The sequence below is a fragment of the Athene noctua genome, chromosome 5, assembly GCF_965140245.1.
Source record: "Athene noctua chromosome 5, bAthNoc1.hap1.1, whole genome shotgun sequence".
Taxonomy (NCBI): Eukaryota; Metazoa; Chordata; class Aves; order Strigiformes; family Strigidae; genus Athene; species Athene noctua.
The window spans coordinates 7808847-7827205 of record NC_134041.1 but is presented as its reverse complement, the minus strand read 5'-3'; the positions used below and the strand labels follow the sequence as shown (position 1 = coordinate 7827205).

Genomic DNA, 18359 nt, shown 5'->3' with positions numbered 1-18359 from the left:
CCGGGGGGGAGGGAGGGTCGGGGCCGGCGGAGGTGCGGGGCAGGTCGGGCGGCCCCCGGGAGCGGGGCCGGGAGCGGGGCCGCCGGGCGGGGGGGGGGCGCCCGGCTCCGAAACCGTTAGGTTGTCTTCTACGGTTCCTCTCTCCTTTCTCTTCCTGTCCAAATATTTTTAAATTTACGCGCCTTAAATAACAGTCTGATTTTATTTATTTAGTTTCCTCCGCGGGCTCTGCCGCCGCTTCGCCTCGGCCCCCCGCCGCGGGCGGCCCCGGGGGTGGCCGCCGGCCCGCGCAGCGCTCCGCGCCCGGCCGCGGCTCCGCCGCCACCCCCGCCACCCCCCTCCCCAGCCGCCGCATTTCTTCGCAACTTGCACTGCGCCCTTTTTTCTTTTTTCTTCCCCCCCCCCCCCCTTCTTCTTCTTCTCTCTCTCTCTCTTTTTTTTTTTTTTTTTTTTTTTTAAATCTGTTTCCGTCCCTTTTCTCCCTCCTTCTCCCCGCTGTCGGGACTGGATCCTCAGCACAACCCCGATGCCTTCGCAGCCCCGCAGCCGCAGTGAGTACAGAAAAGGGACCCAGGTCTTTGCCGGGGGGATGTTTATGACGCATATTTGTGGCCGCTGCCCGGGCTGCGGCGCTCCCGCTGCAGCTCGGGGTTCTCCTCCCCACCCCCAGATTTCAGGGATGCAGAAGCATCTTCTCCCAGCGCAGCCCACGCAGAAGACAAAAAGAAGCAGGTTTGTCTCCAGGTTTCCTTAAAAAAATGGAAAGCAAGGTGTATTTCCCAGCCAGAGCTTTTCATGACCTTTTATTACATCTGAAAATTACAGACAGGCGAAAGAGGGAGGGTGGGGGTGGTGGAGAAATCCACGCTTCTTGGTTTCTGTGTCACAGAAGCGAGGAAATGATCTTCGGATGTAAACTACATGGCACATTTCTGACAGCCAGATGAGCCAGGTCTTGCTCTGCAGACCCAAATTACAGAGCACCACTCGAAAAGAAATAACTTCTGCCATGGCACTGAGTGGTAAGATGGCTTCTTGCATTTTGAAGAAGCACTAAGTACAAATCGCCAGGGACATTTTACAGTGCTAAAGGTTACTCCTTGTCATTTTGCACTTTTTCCCAGCATGTCTGAATTACCTTTCAGCACAGTATCAGTTGTAATTGTGTGAAGTTCATTTTAAGGGGCTACGAGGAAGAGAATGCTTCTGTGTTGGATACTTCAGAATAACCTTGACCTTTCATTAGGGCTTATCCTAAAAGATAAGTCATACAGGGAGAGCAGGGAATTGGGCAAGGCACCTGCAAAAGCACAAATGAAATGTCTCTATTTTTAAACTAGTATTAAAATGGCTCCTGAATCATACGAAAAGGAGACACTGAGGGGCTAAGTGATGAAATCTAGAGCTTGCTGGCAAAATTCACTTTGACACACACAGGACCCTGAGTTAATTTCCTCAGCCAAAGATGCATTTTCTGCCGTTAGTCCAATCAGCACTGCTGAAACTCAAACTGCCAAAAAGGGTAAATTCCCTCTGAAAGAAACTGAATCAGCCAAAAGTATAATCAGCTTTTCAGGGAAGTACAAGACCACTGAACCATGTTTCCAGTTGCATTTCTTTGTTCCTCTGTAACTGCTTTCTGATATTTGTAGAAGTAATTAGGAGGGCTACTGGTATTTATCAGTATTTAAAAAAAAAAAAAAAGCTTTGGTCTGTGTAGGAAGCACGAAACATTTTGCTTCACAGTGAGGCCACTAAAAGGTTAAAGTCAGTTCACAGCTCCCGGTGAAAGTTTTCCTTCAGCAGATAGTGCCTGTCAAGATGGTCTTTCTCCTGTTACATCCCGAGCGCAGGAAACGGGGCAGCATTTATATGGCAACACAGCCCTCTTCGCTCCTCAATATTAAGATTATTATCAACACAATGATATTTTAATTAACACTTATATACGGAGCTAATGAACGTTTAAAGGAAAAGGTACTCACACAGCACAAACCACAATAAATGCGATGCCCTGTAGGAACACTGAGTATTCAAAAGCTTTTCAGGGTTTGACCCTAATGAAGCACAAGACCAATCCTGGGCACACATCGCATTTATATGCAGAGTATACTGCAGGCCAGAATAAGGGCTTCTGCTAAAGTTAATTGTAATTTTCTGCTGAGGGAGGATCGCATGTTTAGGCCTTAAGTTATTAACATCTATTCTGATGGAAATGGGGACATTTGGATACACTTTGTCAAATCAAAAAGAGTGCTTTCTGCTTCAGATATGTTACCACCGAGGTGATGTACCCCCACTTCAATATCTGCACTTCCAAATCAGGCATGCCAGGATGGGAGCATATGGATCGGTCATGAACTTTTGCTTGTGTTTAGTAACGCTGGAGAACAAGTAGAGATTTTCAGTCCACACTAGCTAGCATACCAGGAGGCCTGGAAACTGAGCTGGTAATTGTAAATACTTCCTACAGAACGGATTTTTTTTAATTTTCTGAAAGGAGAAGTACACTCTGCTAGAAAAAGCAGCTTTATATCTGGACATACCATAGTCCTCGAGGGTGTGTCTGTAGGTACACAAACAAAGCTGTATTTAATCGCTCTAAGGGAATTTTATAGAGAACATCTGTGAAAGAGAAAAGTGTATTTGTTTCACGAGCACTGTAACTTTTAATAATATCACCTCCTTGCACCAACATAGATGCTCTAAATAGTGTGATGTCTATGGATTTTTCAGATGTAATTTGTTTGAGCTCATGTAAAATAAGGGCTGCAGGCAAAAAGCTGTGCTACACTATGATATATTCACAGTATTTACAATCCAGCACTGTATGCATATATTGGAGTGAACAACAATTTCCTTCCTGTACTAGCATTTTAATTTATAGAAACATATTGTTTTGTGTAAAGAAGGTAGTAGATAATTAACTGTATTCATTTAATCTAATTATAGGCCTCTGAGGCAAAAAGCTGACACTTTTCATTGTGGTATATTCAGAGAAGTTAATTGAAAAAACGTTGCAGCCACAAGGCATAACATGCCCATCGTATATTTGATACTAATTCTTTTCTCAAAAATGGGATGAATCTGATGCTCGCTAGAGATAAGGATTGCTGCTACTCACTCGAGTAAGGCAAAGTCTGGGAAAGCTCGTTATGCAATGCTGCAGTGCACTGCAATATCTCCGTAGCTAACCACAGACAACTTAATTTGCCAAATTGCGAGATGGTTTTGTAATGTACACAAGTATCTCTTACAAATTAAGAAAAGATTGAATTCATTTTTAGCTGGGATGTAGGTTCGAATTTGAACAGAGATTTGCTTCAAGAAGCAATAGGTCAATGTATCAACTCTTAGCTCTGTTTAATCTGAGGAGGAATCAAGTAGTAACAGCAGCCTTACCCTCTAGCAGTTGTTATTAGGAGTGTAATTTGTGGTTTTAAGCTATCAGTATGACCAACAAATATATAGACACCAAACCAACACTTGCAGTAAGTATATAATGTAAGTATATAAAAATAAATGTATGTCTGACCATCTGCAGTTTTGGAGTAATTTTTCCTCACCTGATACATACCAACAACTTAATCTTCTGACAGCATGCTACTTTCATTCTCAAAAGGAAAGTAAAGCAGCTCAGCTCTGCAAGGCTTGCCTTCCAGCTGACAGAGAATATAACAGACCAAACGTGCTGGTTGTGGGGAAGCATTTGCCATTTATGTTAAAGAATGTCCAGCTTGCAAGCCGAATTATCATGTTAAAGACAAATATTGTTTCCCCCTACATTATTGCTGCAGGAGTGGAACTCCGGTGTCTCTGCAGCATGGGGCAGGACACCTCCCACTCCCCCTCCAGCTGCTGCACTCCCTGGCTCCTGCTCCAGTGACCTCCATTTCTGCTCTGCCCGTGGGCACGCAGAGGCCACCCAGCGCACCCAGCCCTCTCCACCTCTCTCATGTCTCCCAGGTGGTGTTATTCCTAGCTGGCGGGAGAAAAAATTGCGAAGGCAGTGCTGCTCACCCCCGTGATGAAGCGTGCCTAATTAGTGTGGTGGTGGCGCAAGCCCTCTTAGATGACAAACACCCACAGTGAAAGCCCATCGAGCTAAGCGCAGGGCCTTGCTTTGCTCTGCCAGTGAGAGGCATTGCTGGCAGCCCTACCTATAATTTTTAAATTACTTAAAATATTTTCAAATATATTTTGCAGATATATTTTTTTTACTGTGGTTAAAAAAGCAGCATATTGCACTTCAGGCGCTTCAAATTTTAGTTAATAAAGTCAGAGGAAGTCTGAAAAGTAAATAGATAGTGACATGCGGTCACCTTAACTCTGGAGCTCTGGCTCAAGAGATCCAGAATATTTGATAAAGAAGCTCTCTAACAAGAAAAAAAGTGTGGCTATAGATGCTAGTCATACTCCATTCCTATTCCTATACCATTACAGATAAGTCGCAATTTGCACTGATGTCTGACTCAAAAAATCAACCTATTCTTAGAGTTCAGTCTGCACTCACACTCTTTCTGTCCCTTGATGCTCTTAATTAATCTTCCTTCTGCCTGGCTCCTGCCTTCTCTTTCTCTTCTGTGCTGTTTTCTCCCAGCTCTTGCTCTTCCACATTTTGTTTATTCATCCCTCCATTCCCTGGCACTTGCCTTCTTGCACTCTTCATGCTTTATTTTAATTTCCTAGTTTCCTTTCCTTCATCTGCATATCCACCTTCTTATTTTTTCTTAATTATTTCCCCTGGCATCTTATCTTTATCTCCGTTATGCTTATTAACCTCCTTCCCTAATATATCATGCCCTTTCCCCATTGCCTAGCAGAATCTCATTAGGTATATATGTATAATCTTTTTTTTCCCCTAGCCACGAAGAACTGCTTCCACAACTGTTTTCTGTCCATGATGTCCTAGCTGTCATAGAAGAAGTCCTAGCACTGGTCAGTAATAGTTGTCTCCTTGGCATCTACCACCTTCATCTCCTCCTTCTGCCTATTGCTTTCTGCTCTCCCACGCTCTGCAAGGTTACAGGCCTCCTCCCAAACTCTTTCATCTTTGTGATCCATCCTCCTTTTCTCACTGCCTCGGCAGCAACAGAAGAAAGGGAGACAACGCCCTTAGGAGAGGGTAGCCAGATCTCACAGGAGTGCAGGAGGAGAAATTGCAGAGAAACACTGCTTGGCCCCCGGTGCCTCAGTCGGAGAGTGTACTGGGTTGCTCTGCAAAAAAGCTGCACGTGGTGCCTGCACGGCATACAGCAGCTTTACGCAGGACGGGCTCCGTCAGCACAGGCTGATCTTCGGAAAATTTGGCTGCCAAAAGCTAACAATTCTTAACCAATCACGTGCAAACTGAGATTTTATGGGGTCTTATAACTTTGTTATATTTGGATGCACATCTGTGAAACCACAGCAATGGTGCTGCCAAATTCCAAGTTGCTGCTCAAAAGGTACATGGATGAAACTAGACCAGTGACGGTGTTCCATTTCAGATTCCTTCTGTAGAGAAATGGGGATACTGACGCTTCTGAATGAAGCAACTGAATTATTATTTTTTAATATGGGCAAAATATTTTTTTAACCTTGTTCTTGAAAATTACTACAGTGGTTTAGCTGGAAACTGCCAAAAATTAACCTGGGGCAGAAGCTTGGCTTGGAAAATACCAGCCTAAAGAGTTATAAGCAACTGAAAACAAGATGTTATTATGAAGCACTGGACAAGATTAAGCAGAGCAGTTCCACAACTTTGGCCTAAATGTGGAAGATTTTTAAGTGACCTGTAATGAATTTCTTAATAACAACTTTGTTGAAATAAGCAGAATTCAGTCAGATTTCGCATTTTTGGGTGAAGACATTTCCTCTCAAAATAAAGGTTATGATCCAGAGTGCTCTGATGTAAAGAGGGAGAGGAAGGAGTGTCCTGGGATTGAGACTGGGAGCACTGGGACTGAGGGTTGGAGCAGTTGCTTTGGCAACAAAACCAACCTGAAAGATCTACAGAAGTGCAGAAATAAAGGATCAAAAACTATTCTACAGAGGTGAAACTTTATGGAGACAGCAGAGGGAAGGGTGGGGGGAAAGGAACTGCTTCTGGTGTGAGAACATAAAAGCAACAGAAAGGGAAGTCCAAATATTTTGTCAGTTCTGGGGTTCTTACATACCCTGGCTCCACTCCACATGTGCTGATGGATTAAACCCATGGAGTAAAGCAGGTACCCTCGTCCCCACAGCCTTGTTAGCGCGGCTGGCCATCACAAGGCCCAGGGAAAGCATAATCTAACAGCCCCTAAAGGTGTTCCACATCTCCCGTAGTTGACTGTTTGCCTTCATACACCAAACTGAAAACTAAGGCAGTTTGGGAGCTGCTCTGCATGTTGAAACCTCCCTTTCATGGCAATGGGGATGTATGTCAGAGGGGCAGGTTGGACAGCTGAGGGTATTACCTGTTTCAGTCACATGACTTAAACACTCTGCTGCCTCCCTGTCAGAGATTTCTAGAGTAGGTTCACAGCAATGGTTGCAGCAATTGCCACTGAATGCTATTTTGCATTTAAAATTGTCATTCCATTTCTCTGCTATGGATAAAAGTAAGGGAGTAATGAAGTCCTTTCTAATATACAATGATCAGCCTCTTAATCTGCAAGTACATAATTAATACTTCTAAATTCTTTTAGCAGATCTAATGGATTGTCTGTCCCTTGACTGTACGTTTGCCTAAAAGGCATGTTCTAACTTGAAAAGAAATTCATTCAGGAAGTCCTGCGGCCTTTGTTTTGCAGGAAGTCAGATGAGGTGAAAATGGTGGTCCCCCTGGCCACTTCATCTCTATCAGTCTCTGTTTGTCTAGGATTTTAACAGCAAAATTACACTAATGCTGTAAACTCTCTGTGCAGTTAAAATATTCTGAAATATCTTGCATAGCCTACATTTGAAGAAGTTTCATTGGATTTAAGCAAAATACTTTATGTTAATTATCATGATTATATAAATTATGGTCAAAATGTGATAATACTGCATGGAGAACAGTATGAAATTAAAACTACTCTAATGAGAAGAAAAAAAAAAATCTGTTGAAAAATCTTGCTAGGTGCTGTTTCTCGGCATACAGGTTCTTTTGCTTTACTTAAAAGTATGTGTTTAACATGTTTGGATTTCTTTTCAGGTTTAATATTAAGCCTGAGTTGGCAGTGCTTAGTTCTGGGACCACTGCAACATTTACATAACTTACCTTACTCTTAATGGTCTTTTATGCCCGGCACCTTCTTCCATTTGATACAGTTTCACTTTTTTTTTTTTTTTTTTTTTTTAAGCAGGAAAAATCAGGTTTAAGGATAGCAGAAAAATTGGCCTGCCAACATGATCTAATGAACCACAGAACAGTCTTGAAAGAGAAAAAGTAGCAGGAAGTTCTTTCATACCAGGTATTAAAAATAGACCGCACCAACTCCTGGAATGCACGCAGCAGTTATGTAACAATTTTTCAGTGACATGCATTAGGAAATATTCTCAGTAAATGTTTTTCCTTCCTAACACCCAGTTTACTTCTCTGAAGCTTGAAAATTCTTCATATGGATGTTTCTAAGAAGTCTAAAATTATAATGTTCATTTGAATAACCTATCAATTAGCAAGCCACATAATGACACAGTCTAATGGTACAATTGAAGTATTTGAATTTAATATAACATTTTCATAATGGTACGATATGAAACACATGATGGAATCCAATTTTTTTTTCCCCACAAGTTAGACTTGATTTATTTCTGACAATAACTTTGCACTGGAGGTACCAAAAGAGAGAAATCAGTTTGTGTACATGTCTTAAATAATGAGAATACTAGCTATCTTGGAGCACTGAGAAGTCTTTCAAACATTTCAGAAAGATTTACTTGTTATTAGGTGCCTTTTATAAATGGGAGGCATCTGTGGAGGACTGAAAAGAGCCAGAAGAGCTGTAAGTAGCTTCTAATGTACTGAGGAAACTAAATAGTAAATTATTTTGAAGAACATCTTCCTCAGTCTTTTCCTCAGAGATTGAGGAGCTTTCCCAGAGGTCTAGGCTCTGGATCTTCACAGTATAATTTGAGAAGGTAATAAAGGAGATGGAAAAGAGTTCAGATCTAACTTTTGGATTTTCACAGTCCTATTGTTTTCTTGGGTTACATAATGTTCAGAACAAATCTGCAACATCCTCTGCTTATAGCAAGAGTATCATACAAGGAGGGCAACTATACTTTCTTGTCTGCCCAAAACCTTGTCTGCCTTTTCTAACTTGTCTATTGAAAGACACAAGCCCTGCCACAACCTGTGGACTTCCATGGCCACCATGAATTTATCACTAACATTCATTTCAATTTATACTTCAGAGACAGCAAAATTCCCTAACACCTACCTAACACACAGCGTCAGTATTTCCTAGGTTGCCATGTTTCAAGATGTACCCCGAAGCACAATTATGGACAGTTTTCATCACCCACTCATGTCAGTGATGGAGAGTGATAGGAAGTATTATGGTGGGTGAAATTCTGCCCATATTTTGGCTCCTACTAATCAGTTTTTCCCAATTCATGTAATGGAGATTAAATACCAGGAGATCCTAAATGGTCAGATATGACCATGGTAAAGCAACATGAGTCTTTTTATAAGATGAGTAGAACTCCACTCTTAGTGTTGGATCTGGTTTTCCTGAGTTGTCTTTAAAATATTTTCAAAAGCTAAAAATGTTTTTTGTGGAGCAAGTGAAGCTTCACACTGTTCTTTTTGAGAACACAGAAAAACATCATCAAGCTATAATCAGATAAAACATCTGATTTATTTTCTCTCCTTACTGTTCCGCAGAATGACAGAATTTTAAAAAATCCATATTTGAGGTGTGAAAAAACTGTACCACGTTCAAAATATTTCATTTTGGAAAGATACATAAATAATAAAAGCAGGAGAACAAATTAGCCTCTTGCAGGGAACCTGCTGGTTTGATAAAATATTAAGAAACATCTTAATTGGCAGTCTGCAAGAAAATGAAATAGGGCATACTGAATTTATGTCAAAAATCTGTATTAGAAGAAGGAAGTAAGCATCAGAATTGAGATAAAAGTCCTGCTTTTCAAAATGACAAACATATTTTTTTAAGATCAAGGTATCTTTAAGGCCATAAATGAAAGAATAACTGATTAAATTATCAACAAATTCATTTGCTTCTCGATGCTGTTATACAAATATATTTCTGAGAATCTAGTGCCTAAAAAGTAATTTGTGAATAATTCAATACTTATTTTTCTACACTGCTACACATGCAAAGCTTGAGCTGTTTATGAGGAGAGGAACACTGTTTCATGCATAGTATTCAGCAGTGCTCTGAATTACAGGAAGATTCTCTCATCATTCAGCCTGATTAGTTTACATGAACTGAAGTAAATAACATTCTGTATTTTCTTACGTATTTTATGACTATTTTCATATAAGCAAAAATGCTTTAAATCAGACTTTGTCCATTTTAAGGAAAGGACATTTTAGAGCAAATAGAGAATTACAGACTTGTTACACCAATTTTTTTCTGTGAGCTATGCTTCACTCAGTCATTTGTGAATATTTCTGAGTTTTACTGGATATATTAACTTACTTTTCATATGAGATTTGCTGTTACTGAATGTGATATTCAAGGTCAACATTGCAAATATAGCTGTAAATGAAAGCTGCTGTTTTGGCTGAATTTAAAACCTCAAGTCTTTTCTGTCCCTAAACAAACATGGGAAACCTTATTTGAATATTCAGAGCAAAAAATTTCCTTCCCCACCCCCCAATTTGCTGTTATTTTTCTTGCAATTTTCCTTTTGTTCACGTACCTTTATTCTCTTCATTAAAGTTGCTGATGTGTCTAAATTAACAAGTCCTATTATTATATTCATCAATGGGGCAAATTTGAGATTACCTATGAAAACCAAGCAAAGCTCTGTCACACCACATTTTCATCCACTTTCCAGAAAGACAGAGATTATCCTGCAGCACTGAAGGCTATACTTTTGTGGTGGGAAGATATTCTGAATTTTACACTGTTTGCTGGCTGCGTACAGCAGAAGAATAGAAAATACCATCTGAACTTGGGACAATTAACAGGATGTCTTTAGAATATTTTTATTACATTAATCTTTTCTTTTGCTTGAGCCAGCATTCCCCTTGAGAGGAAGAGAAATGATGCGGAGACAACTTACTATTGCAAATTAATTGTATGGTCTATTTCCCAAGTATTTAATTTGGCCGCAGCAACCTGTTTAGCTCAGATGAGTTGTCAGAAAGTGACATAAAAGAGAGACCAAGTTCTTTGGAGGTGGCCAGTAATTTTAAAGGGATGAAGGGAAATGGCTGGCATTACTGCTTTTGTGCAAGTAAAGCCTCTTTTAAGCAGGGTAAAGGAAAATCAAGTGATTTAGCCTCACCAAAATTCATGCTACTTGAGATCTTTTGGAAATGTTGATTGAAGAGGAACTGTAAGACTGGAACAGAAGACTGAGAAAAGAAGTCAGGCTTCATGTAGCAAAACCATATGAAACATATAGAAAAAAGCATAACATTTTTTATTTAATCCTGAAATTTGGAATACAAGTTTGGGGTAGGAACTGGTAAGGATGTACCTGCCCAAACCTGAGCCATCTACTTGCAAGGCAGCTGTCTCTGCCTGCATGAGAACAGGTAAATCCATTGCGAAAAGGCCAACACATTAGGTCCCTGTTGCTTCCAAGTCAGTGGGTCTGAATTTGATCTTTTACAGTGAGGTCTGTTTTTCCTTTTTTAGCTCTGGCATTCTAGGAAGTATTTCCATGTGTGTACCCCTTGTCTGAGTCCACTCTTGGTATGTGGGCCTCCATGATTAGGCAATCCTGGATCCTTAACCCACTGCCTCCAAATTTCCCAGCCTGCTGCTTTGGTTCTTCTCTCACAGCTGTATGGATTTCAGCTTTTCAAAGTCCAGTTTGATTCAGTCTGTCAACACAGGAACTATTCGACGTAAATTTTATTCGACATAAATCTTTTTGGGACCACAAAGTTATAACTTCATAGTTAAATACATCATGATGTTTTTCCGGGAAAACTTAAAGGCAGTGGATAAATGGAGACATCTTAGGATTTGGCATTTTATCAGACTCTCAAGGAATCTCTCCCTGAGTAAACTCTGTTTCACTGGGAATATTTATTGTCCTTGTCATGAAAGAATTCTGCAGAATTCTGCAGAAGAAGGTGGCATAACACCCCAAAGACGACTTCCACTAGTCCGATTACTACCCATAATAATGTATCCTTTCACGAAGCAGGCAGGTGTAAGCAAAGCCTTCTAATAGGGAATTACCCTTTGAGAATAGGACATAGACATTTTAGTTGTAGGGATTAGAAGACTGATAGATATGAATACAAATTTGGAATGGATAAAATACTTATCCCGGTGCATTTTGAAGACAATCAGTTCCTATTTTGTCCTAGAGATGGTTTATTTTCAGAGAATCACATTTCACAGTTTTAGATACCAGAGAAATACTTTTCCCAGTTCAGGGATTCCTTTTACTGAACTGACCTTGAAGAAAAGATTTGTTTCATTCTGTGCCTACTCTCTTCTTTTCCTGCCCTCCCCTTATCGCTTTTGAGCAGCCAGTATCACCAGTGACATTCACTCTGCAGGCTCTCTGCTCCTTCCAGCTTGCCTGCACTGCAGATGGTGGGCAGGAGTGAAGCTCCTCGCAGGGACTAGGCACAAACTGTTCTAAATGTTACTCAAAAATCCTAATCTGAATTTTGGTACCAGATAACCATTCATTTATTAAGAGGAAATACAGCAGACAACTAATGCTGTACTTTTTCTATTATTCAAACCTGCTGCTAACAATGAAGAAGATGATGTCATTCCCTGGATGTGACAAAGGACTAATATTATATGCAGTAAAAACAATGAGTCAACAGTTTCTATGCCCTTGAGGTCAAAGCATTCAACAGTTTTGAAAGTAGACTGTTCCTTTTGTGCACAGAGCTCGTAGTTGTATATTAATACAAAATGTGTAAAATCAAGATACAATTTTAAAACCCACATTTTTTTAGTTTCAATGTTTCAAACTAAAAGTCCAATTGAAATATCTTACAACATAAGCTGATGAAAATTTCACCCAGATATGTTAAGAATAATATTGCAAAACACTTTTTTTGGGTCAAAAATACATTATCTCTGTTATCATTTGCATGATCTTGAGAGGCGCTTTGCAATTCCCAGTAACGTCAGTAAGAACTGTGAATATTAATGCAGCAACTAAATAATATGAAATGTTCTGGAGATATTTTGTAATGGCCTGAAAGATAAGAAAGACCTTTAACATGGAAATGTGTTTTGAAAGACAATTGAAAGCAAGGACCCTAACAACCAAAGTTTCCCAGATTTTCTGGAATACACAAGGTATTGACCAAATCTGGGCCATCCGTTAACCACAGCTGCATCTAGCTCAGGCTACTGCAAGAAATGCCTGCTGCTGATACAGATCCTTTCTTCAGTAAATCTGAGAGCATTAGGGAGGATTATTATCCTCCTCATACAGACAGTGAAACTGAAGCACAGAGAAGTGACAGCTCAAGGTCATTTAAAAGTCAGGAGAGTTTGGAAAAGAACCTAGATTTCTCAATCCCTGTCCAGCACTCTGCCCACTGGGCTTCATTGCCTCGCTGAGTATCTGCTTGATAACAGCTCCTTTTCAAAACTAGATGTAATTTAACAACTTTGAGAAGTTTTCAGTTCATCATATTGTTGTCTATAACAATTTTATATTGTGGAAAATTAGCCTTGACTAATTAGATCAAGCTGCTGACACACAATCAAGTGCAAGGGAATCCCAGGCAGTTTCCATTCCTGTTGTCCTTGCAGACCAAATCCTGAGACAGGAGACTAAACTGGGTTATAGCTAGATGGGCTTCTGTGTAGGAAGAAATATAATTTTGCCTGCATTGATGCTAGCTGACAGGGTTTTGGATTAAAATGAATCATAGTGTGGAATAAATAATATTCAGCATCCTGACAAGTAATTGAAATTAAACCTTAAACTCTGAATCCCAAGGAATTACTTCTGGTATGCTGAAAAAGTTTTCTCAGTTTATGCTGAGCACTTTACTGTGTTACCTAAAATGCCTGCAAATGGGTTCAGATATAACTTGTACAGTAGATCCCAGGCCCAAATGATTACTTAGGCAAAATATGGAAGAGCACATCTAGCAGACCAGCTGGCCAGCATCCCAACAGCTTTATTAAAGAGGCAAATGCAAGGGGCATGGCTCAATCTGATCTTTAAACTCTGTGTTCTACTGCTTAAGAATCTCTTATCTTTTAGGGATTTAAACCAAATATTTAAGCCCTAAAGATATCTCAGGTGTTTCAGAGTTATGTGATACTGCTCAAGCAAGATGAGGAAGCTTCTGAGTCATCCAGCAGTCACAAGGGCTCCAGGGCTTTGCACGGTTCCTTTCAAGTGACAGAACTCACGGGGTCTTAATAACGAGGACTCATTGGAGCACTTCAATTGAAACATATATATTTCCACTAAAAATTCAGTGACAAGTTGCTCTTATAAACTCAAAATCAGGCAGATTTAAGACAAGGCAAAATGAAGAGACTAAAGAAACTTACAGAATTTCCTCTTGATAGCTCAAGCTAATTACCAATCATATGGCAAGCACAGCTTGGCGTTTTCATTTCCATTGTAATTAATCCTCCATAGTCACAATTAAAGAAGGACACAATGATTTTGATGTCATGTAAAAGAGTGATGAAATGTATGTCCCATGTGAAACAGACAGACATTAGAATCTCTTTCTGAAGCTGTGAGATATTTTTGCAGGCAACATCTCTTATTGCTTAATGAAAGACAACATTTGAATGTACTGCAGAAAGATTCACACGCGCCGCAGCGGTGTTAGGTATGCTGTTCAGCAGAATACATGTATTTGTTCCTTTCCTGTGATTCACACAAATATACTTAATTAAAGGTAAAGTTATTATTGGTATATTTAATAAGTAGACTTATAAAGAAAAAATAAACATATCCCAGTGTGTTCCAAGAAGGGATTTTTACCTGACCTTTGCTTTTAAAGCCCTGATCCCAGTAACAAACTTTGAAAACTTGCATAACATTAGGTACTCTCAGTCCTATTGAAGCTGCTCCTTTGTTAAACAGTGTATTACAAGTTTAAACTAGGGTCAGAGATTCCTATTCAGGAAAATACCGAAGATTATGTTTAATATTAAACATATCATACTTACCAGTTCTACTGTTACTTTTCTCATGTATTATTACAGGCAAGAATGTTTCGTAATATTAACCTCCCCACCCCCATTCAGCTGGAAGGCCTTTTGAGAGAACATCCTATGTTCTCCTCTAATCATTCCATAAAGTTAAATCTTATTTTCTTTTCCCTGGTAATTTTCTATTGTTGTGAGGAACAAGAGGGAAACTTTATACCAATTTTAATCTATCTTCCCTGATGAAACAAATAAGAAATAGGCATAGCACACATAATATGTTAACTATGTTTTGTCAGTTAGCGTTGTCCATGGAGAAGAGGTTGGCATACAAAATCTGATGGATATTCCCTCCCTCTTCTGGACAGATCCATATCCACTTCCAGAAGGGAACTTGGGAGATCCCTGATTTGATCAGTATTTTCCTGAGTTCATATACAGGTCTGAAGCCTAAGCTATTAAAGAGAAATGGTGAGAGAGGCTCTGAGAAGGGCCTCAATGTACTTTATATCCAGCTGCAGATCTGAGGATGAACCCAAATCTCATATCGTGGGAGAAGCAGCAGGAACAGATGCCCCTTTTCAAGTCAAGGTTGGAGCCAATCTGTTTCTGAATTTCAAGACAGGGTTGGGGATGTTGGATGGAGAACAGGCCTGTTCCCAAATCCTAATATTAGAAAAGCAGGCACAGAGGGACTTCAGGTAAATGGGTATGGTGGGTAGGCTTTCTTATTGAGCTCAGGAGATAGGGCACGATTTTAGATGGGACAATTTTTTTTCAGAATATATAATCTGTCCTATCAGTTAGGTGAAATTACTACCCACTCACACCATTCTACATTGCTAGAATGGTATTACTCATTTTCCTTAACAGAAACCTAGTACTGTGGTTTTGGTGACACACTGAAAATTTATTTTGATCTTTTGTGTGTTTTCAGCTGGAAATGTAGTCTCCTTCCTGATCTTAGACTAGAGTCCATACTGAAAAAATATTTTAAAAGTGATTAAGAATAAAAGTTTATGTGAATTTATTTGTAAATGCTGGTTATGGGCCTCCCATAATGAATCAGCTTTTTTCCTGAAAGTCTTCCTAAGTACTAATTAGGAAATTGTCTGTTTTCTCTTGCAAATGCCACATTATGTATGAGTTTTCCGACAAGAATAAAATACTGCTTTTTAAACAGGAGTGGATGTTATCACTTCAAATGTGCTTATATGTACTTCCTGTACTTAGATACAGCCTAGCAATAACAATACCACAATTACCAGAATGTATAATCTATAATGTAGTCCTGTGTAAATCAACACATAGCTGAACGAGTTGCACACATCCTGCAGGATACCACTGCCATTCTAAATTGTTTCCGGTTAACACTGTGCATCTGCAGGATGATTTCTGAGCCGAGCTCAGACTGACTAACTTAGACTACTGGAAGTTACCTCCTTCTAATATTTAATGGGTTCTGTTTAGGGATTTAGGTAGAGACATAGAGCTAAAGCATGTTTTGTTCATGATTGCATAAATGGGAAACCAGAAAACCAGACACAGAGGAAAAACAGTTTTGATGTTTTAAAAATATTGATGAGATTTCCAACAAGAAAGCAAAATCATTGCAAACATTGCAAGGGCAAATGTTCAGGATTTCTGTGGTTGTTAAATTACTGAAATAATGCATACCTGGATTTTACATACAGTCGAGACTTACATGTATGGTCTCAGATGCTTTGCTATTCCCTTTAGAATGGAGCATCACTTCTCTATGTAAAATATCTGGAAAATATACATTTTTTAAAGTAATTTTATGAAGTCAAAGAAAAAAAAAATTCAAACTAAACCAGAAAAAGTCATTTTAGTTGCAGCACACATTGCAGCCATACACTCAGAATAATCTTACAGGAATAATCTGACCAAACGTCACCATTGTGATTCAGTTAGTCCAAGCTAACTAACTGGACTGACTGACTCAAAAATTAAATCTAGTTGACCTGTTCAGGGATTCTGAACTTTTAGTTAGTTCTCTGATTCTGACTTTTCCAAACAGATGTTAAAACCAATACAAAGTTTTAAAATACTGTAAATCACTTTATAATTTTAAAATATGATTTTTAAAATTTTTTAAATTTTTTTTTTAAAGAGGTGGCAGTTGTGGTATTTGATAACTTTTAGAGGTGGTCTCAATGAGCCTCTAACTCTCATTCTGCTTTATAGCTGGGGAACCATCTCTCCTGGGTATATAAAATTTCCACTGAGTCTCTTAAAAGCCACCAGAATTTTAGTATGTTTTAAAATAATAATATAGCAACTTAGAGAAAATATATTATGAAAAACGTGTTATTTTTCTCTTTCTGATACAGGTTTACCATACCAAAAAGAGATTCTAGCAGGAAGCGACAATCAGTGCAGTGCTTGCTTGAAAGGTATTTTCAATTATCCCTTTTTCTTGCTGCTTTTGGTACTAAATAATGTGATGAATAAATGACTCAAACTTAATTTACCCATTGCAGAAGATCATAGAGAATATTTATTGTGTTAGCATGCACACCTGCATTGCAGAGGTCATTGAGGGGAGCAGGGTAGGGGTGCCAGAAGCAACCATGGCCACACGGGCAAAGGTAGCTGGAGGACTGAACACACACATGCTGAGAGGAATGACCAAGCCCCTCTGCACTTCAGCTCTTCTGTGACATGCAAGTCTGCTATAAAACAGTGTAGACATTCAGATCCAGAAAAAGAACTTTTCCCTGTAAGTTTTATTGTCTTTTCTGTACTGGGTGGCCAATTAATATACTCATTTTACATTCCTTGTTACTGTCTTTTACTTTCTCTAGTCTGATCTTGTGTAGAAAGATGTTCATAAATTTGACTACCTGTACTAAAATGCAGTTTGGGATGGCTGCCTTTCTAACCATGACTGAAGAAAAAAGACCACTACTAAATTTTACCTGTATATACTAATCCCGCTTCTCTCCTACCAGGTCCTTCTGTAAGCACTTCATACCCCTTTGGAAGTGTACATTATCATGACATGGTAATGGACAGCCTGGCTATCCCCAGATGTAGAAAAACCTGAAAATTAGGCTACAATGTGCCATAGCTGACTTAGCTGAAGCTGAGGATGAACTATTCTGCTTGCCCGGATTCAGGCTGACTCCTGCGGTACTGCTGAAGGGATCTAAACATACATCTCCTCATGCTTTCCATGAGAAGACACATCTGTGGGGCATGGTGTTTGCACCGGTAACCCTGCTAGGATATACACAATTCTGCTGGGCTTAGTCTCTACAGATACAGGTCTTCATTCTTCATCAGCCCATCTACTTAACCCTGAGCTGTCTCTTAATTTTTGTACATGATTTTGGACTGTCACAGATGTGTGAGTGTTGCTCTCACTCAGGCAGCAGACAAACCCAGCTCTGCTTACACAAGTGATTGAAAAAACAAAGCTTGGAAAAGTGTGATGTCATTAGAAATGCAGATGATATTATGCTTATAAAATAATTATTAATTCTTTCATGATGCAGATACTTCAGTCAGTTATAAAAAGCAGGTAGAATTATCAAATTATATTTGTCTTATTTATTGCTAACTTTTTAGCTGTGGCACCACCTTGTGGACATTACTGCATGGAATGAAAATCATACAATCATTTAGGTTGGAAAGGACCTTAAATATCATCAAGTTCCACTGTTAACCTAGCGCTGCCAAAAAGGTTGACTAGTGGCAACAAAAGCAACTAAAACAGAGCACGCATTCTGGAAAAATAACTACATTCACACATGATTTGCTAAAGCAGAGTAAAATAACTAAATTAAAAGCTTGACTCCTAAAAATCCACTTAAGAAATAAAATGTATAATAAACGTTGTTATCAGTGTACTCAGTTGTCTTTGCAGTTTTTACCAACTCTTCTGAGCATTAGCCAAGAAAAGTGGTAGCCTTCAAAACTATCTTTGTTCCATCTTGATTGATTAACTAGCAGCATCTGAACCCCAGTTCTGTTGTTGCTGTGCAAACAGACATGACTTGTGCAAGCATCCCAAGCAACAAGACTTACAAATCAGAACCATAATACTGAACACATGGAGAAAACCTTAGGTCATACTCC

At 39.4% G+C, this 18359-nt stretch overlaps 1 long non-coding RNA gene across 1 annotated transcript; it reads left to right on the top strand.

The window, feature by feature from the left end:
* The first annotated feature begins 463 nt into the window (after window positions 1-463).
* Window positions 464-18120, top strand: LOC141961288 (uncharacterized). The gene is made up of 5 exons (XR_012633757.1): window positions 464-551; window positions 4866-4938; window positions 7311-7418; window positions 16610-16672; window positions 17231-18120. It is a non-coding gene; the product is annotated as an uncharacterized LOC141961288 (long non-coding RNA).
* Window positions 18121-18359: the final 239 nt, after the last annotated feature.